Here is a 5,314-nt window from a genome sequence, read left to right on the forward strand (position 1 = left end):
TGGAGATTGATTGTGCTATAGGAGCTAAGGAAGATTCTTTTATCTATTTGAATCATTTCTTTTTTTTCTGAGATTGTAATATAATAACATAATTTCCCCTTTCCATTCCCTTTCCTCTCCAATCCTCCAACATACATCTCCTTTACCTCCTTGTTCTCTTTCAAATTCATCACCTATTTTTCTACTAGTGGTTATATTTCTATTATATATATATATATATATATATATTATACATAGATAGATAGATGTAGATATAAAAAGATAGATAGATGATAGATAGATAGAAATTAATACAAGCTGCTACTTAGTCTATGTTACTTGTTTGTATATTTTTATATACAAGGCTGACCAGTTGGTAATGAATAACCAATTGCAGTGTTTTCTTGCTATTCTTTAGTTGCCTGTATTTCTTTGTTTAGAATTGAAGCCTTCTTGACTTTCTCTCATTCACTGTATCATGTATATTGTTGTTGTCCCTGTTCAGTTCATGTTTAAGCAGTCCTATTGGTGAGACTGTATGGGTTTAGCTTCTGTCATTCCTAGAAGACAAAAATCTCAAAGAATATTTTCTAGTCTTCTATCTCTTAAAATTCTTTGGCAATGTTTTCTGAGTCTTAACTGTAGAGTTGTGTTGTAGATGTATCCTTTGGGACTGAGCCCCACAATTGTGTACTTTTATTGATTGTGATATTCTCTATGGTTTTTGTTTGTTGCAAAGAGAAGTTTCCTTAATGAGGATTGAGGACTACACCCATGTGTGGGTGTAAGGGTAAATACTTGGGATGTAAGTAAGGATTATACTTGTTTAGTAAAGTGGTGATTGTAGGTTCTACTCCAAGATCCATGGCTTCACTAGCCCTGAGTAGCTGGCTATGCTTCTAACATCAGAAATCCTTTCCCTCATGTTGAATGAGTCTTAAATATGATCAGAGAGCTGTTGTTTACTGCAAAGGTATAGAAACCACTACTGCACCCTTAAGGATATGCTGGCCATTGTTCGGTTTCACAGGTATAATCGATATCATAGTAGGACTCTTGGTACACCCACTCTAGAAGACTGCATTGTGCCTTCAAACTCCTCAGGAAGACTTTCAGTTCACTTCCATCTCAGGGGCCTCTGAAGCCTGTGTTCGAAGTGCATGGTATCTTCAGCAATAGGGATTTATATTCCACATCTTGGGGACAACCAAAGGCAATAGAAATAGTCTGTAATGTTTTGGTAGTCTCTTGTACAATCCCAGCCAACAACTCAAAAGATGGCTTCACATGTTCGGTATTGTGGTTTGTTGTTAGATGATCTAAACTTATGAGAAGTATTATCAGAAAAAAATGGGTAATTTCCATTGAACTATATGTAGAGTTAATAGGTTGCCATAAAAATATGGAATTCTTTGTGAATTTGCAGGTTATCCCTACACAAGGCCAAACTAATCTTTTCTGTATTATTTCAAGTTTAGAATACATGCTGCCAAAGCAAGCATAGCTAATGAAGATACTTTAAATTTTATTTTAATTAATTATTTGCGAAGCCGGTGTATTCCTTCAGTGTATTTTGATCATAGTCATCCCACACTGCTTCTCCAACACTTACCAGCTCCACCTCTACCCACCACCCCTTCTAAGTTCCCTTGCCCCATTTTTTAAAGATAAATAGGCATTTTGTTTAACCAAATGCATCTGGGTATGAGGCCATCACTGGAGAGTAGTCTATGAATTGTTTTTTCAGAGAGTGGTGTCTATATGCAGCCTAGGAGGCATGGCACTCATTATGTAGTCAGACTGCTCTTAAATTGGCAGCCTTTTGCTCCCTGTTCCCTAGTACTGGGATCACAAGCCTGTACTGCCAATCCCAGCTCAACATTATTAATAAAGAAACTGTAATATGCTAGATATAGAAGAAAGAAATTTTAGACATCAGAAGTTTGTGAAGCAGTTGCCTGGGAAAAGGTTCAACTTTATGTTTTAAAGGTAAATATTTATTGAATGGTTGTTTTTGAGAAACTATTCTTATATATTTTCTTATTCTTTTTTTTTTTTTTTGATTTTTTGAGACAGGGTTTCTCTGTGTAGCTTTGCGCCTTTCCTGGGACTCACTTGGTAGCCCAGGCTGGCCTCGAACTCACAGAGATCCGCCTGGCTCTGCCTCCCGAGTGTTGGGATTAAAGGCGTGCGCCACCACCGCCTGGCTTCTTATTCTTATCATACAATTTCTTTGCTAATAGAAGTGCTAAGGATATCATTAAACTAGTAGCAAAACTCATAATTAGTGAGATGATCCTTTTCTAGAAGACTAACATTATTTATATAGAGAATAAACAACTCCCTCACTCAGTAATCAAGTACTTATTGAACATCTGCAAATGACTCTGATATAATTTATATACATGAAGAATAAATACACATTGTGTCTGTTGTCAAATATCTTACATGGGATACAACAAAGTATGAACGTAGGTGTGAAATTAATTATCATTTATGATAAATACTATGGAAGAAGAAAGTGAAGGCCTTTAGTTATCTTGGCTGCCACTTGAAGAAAGACATTATTCTCCATAAAGCTCTGTCATGATGAACAAGTTAATAAAATGCAAGGACAACAGGCACAGAGTTCTTGTTAATGATAAATGAAACCTAAGTACAGCTAGAGAATATAACACCAAAAATAATGAAATGTTGCATCATGAAATGGATTTTTAATCTTTTGTTATACCTGGTTAAACTAATTTTTCATTCAAAAATTACATTTTACTTTATAGCGGCATCTTTATAGCATTATTCCTCTGAGTAGTTATCATACTGATGGAATTCAAAGGACTATATCAAACTCCAACTGAACAATAGAATAGTATGTTCTTTATTACATTAAAGAACATACTATAGAAAAATCAAAGAGGACTGTGAATCATCAGAACTTTGGTTGAGGAAAAGCTTCAAAATTCCCAATTGTTTAATGTCATAATGCTTTGTGCCAGAACTGCAAAGGAAACCAATGTGCCACTACCCTTAAACAGCAGGTACAGGGGTACATATCATTTCTTCTCATCATTTCTGTAATGACAGAAACACCTTCTACTTAGGAACCCCTTTATTCTCCAGATGTTTGGCAAGAGTCTGTGAGTTTTCTTTCTGCTTAGTTAAAAAGAAAACCAATAGACTGATTTACAAATTAGTCAGTTTAGCTGATTTTTGATAGAGAAAGAAAAAGAGCATTTGGTCAGTCCTCAGGAGAGTACTTCCCAAATTTGTTCTTTCTACTCTAGTGAGAAAACATCTCATGTAGCAGTTTCCCAGAGCAAATAAATAAAAGATTGAAAGAATTTAGAAGAAAATTTAACTACTGTGAAGATGGGAATGAAATGGCAAGACTTTAGAGATCTAGTGAAATATAATTGTCATTGAAAATACATTCTGGGAATTCATTCATTATCTTCCATTATTAAGTTTAGATGTGATTCAAATTACTAACATGTGATTAGGAATACACAGAATGTATATGAAGCGCATGATATCAGAAACTAACTAGTACACAACAAGAAATATGAGTAAATTTGAGTATAAAATTTTGTAAAATGCGTAAAATTATTAACCAAATCATAAATACACAGTTATATAACATGTGCCTATCTTCTAGAGAGCCTCCTCTGTCTTTGTATGTGTCTGTCTCTTTCTGTTTCTCTCTGTGCCTTTTTGTCATCTGTCTGTCTGTCTTTCTGCCTTTTGTCACTTTCTTTCTCACATGTACATTTTGAGAAAACATTATGCAGATCAAGAATATGTCTTTATTTATTTTAGGACAGCACTGAGTGGGTGGGATTGACAGCCATAGAAACAGCATATCCTGATGTCTTAGTAAAGTTTGAAATGTTTAAACATTTGAGATGTGAGGTCTTCTCAGGATGAAACTGTAATTCACATTGGCAGCTGACAGCTTGTTGGCAGTTCACACTTGCTAAGTGCGCCTGACTCGTCATTCTATTTCCACAGTTCCTTACCTGCCACATTGCCAGTGGCCTTCCTTCACTTTCACAGAGAATGTCTATTTTCAAATCTCATCCTCACGCAGATAGAAAGTGACTGAATGGTGAAAGGCTACATAATCAGTCTCTGTGATGATGCCAGGTCTCTACTCTAGGTATCAAAATATCATGAATGAAAAATATTGAGGGGGAACAAACAAAATCAGAAATTTTTCAAGTTTTGTCTAGCACTGAGTGGACATTGAAAAAAATCAGGTACTTGCTTAAAATATGTAGTTCTCTCATTTTTTCTTAAAAATCTTCTCTTCTACAATAAATACAATAAAGAAAAAATATACAAAGATATATAAAGTTGTAAGTATTCCTGATTCTTATCTGGCTATAATGTTAGACTTCCTATGTATTCTGAGAGCATTTTCACATGACCACAAGGACAGACAAGCTCAAGAGAATCCCCCTATCCTTGAAATGACATTGCTAGCAAAGCTACACATAGTGCCTGTAAGTGTAAGCTAGATTATGAAGACTCATATAACACCAAGCAACAAAAGGCTTAGAGACAAAAGCAAATGTCAGATGTCCTTTGGGTCACAGTACAGAGAAGAGATTTGGTTCCTTCACAACACAAACTGCAAAAGTTCTCAAACTTGGCTGATGCTATAGAAGGCAGCTTGAATAGTTGGAGGATATAAAATGACTACAGGTGCCAAAAAGAATGGTATACCCTGCACTTCAGAAAAGTTGAAAGATGTAGCAAGGATAATGAAAGATCAAATAAGCATTCCAGAGAGTTAATGTGTGAACATACTTTTTCAACATTGGTAAATCCTTAAAACTATTCCTACAAATTACAATGTGCCTGGCAATCATAAAATTAGAAGGAGAGGCTATAAATATTATTTTCATGTCATCAGTACATGTGTTCTTAAGTCTTCTTGATTTGCAGTAGAAACGTCTCAACTGTTGTAAAGATACTGGTTGAAAACTTGTAAGGGTAGTGAACTGCTATTTCTATTATCTTTAAGAAAACGAAAAAAAAGAAAAGTAAAATAAATTACTTGTTTAAGAAGCTATTGTTTTAAAAGTGAGTTTACAGTTTCTAAATCAAAAGTTAATGTCAAAATAGATAACTATGTTTGCATTCAACATGCCAGAGAGTATTCACATTGTAATATGAAGTAATCGCTTCCTATCAGTGATATTTCAAGTATTAAATTTTGTAGCAGGAATCTTAAAAGTTCTTATTAATAAAATCAAACCTGAGGCGAGTTATTGGGGTCCATGCTGGTAGATCAGAGAGACAGAACAAGCCACAGCTATCTCACCTCGCCGGATCC

General features: G+C 34.9%; 1 non-coding gene across 1 annotated transcript; it reads right to left on the minus strand.

The window, feature by feature from the left end:
* Window positions 1-1,375: 1,375 nt before the first annotated feature.
* Window positions 1,376-1,481, minus strand: LOC121827706 (U6 spliceosomal RNA). Its single transcript, XR_006070020.1, has one exon. It is a non-coding gene; the product is annotated as a U6 spliceosomal RNA (small nuclear RNA).
* Between the last annotated feature and the right edge of the window lie 3,833 nt (window positions 1,482-5,314).

This window comes from Peromyscus maniculatus, chromosome 2 (genome assembly GCF_049852395.1).
Source record: "Peromyscus maniculatus bairdii isolate BWxNUB_F1_BW_parent chromosome 2, HU_Pman_BW_mat_3.1, whole genome shotgun sequence".
NCBI classification, from domain to species: domain Eukaryota; kingdom Metazoa; phylum Chordata; class Mammalia; order Rodentia; family Cricetidae; genus Peromyscus; species Peromyscus maniculatus.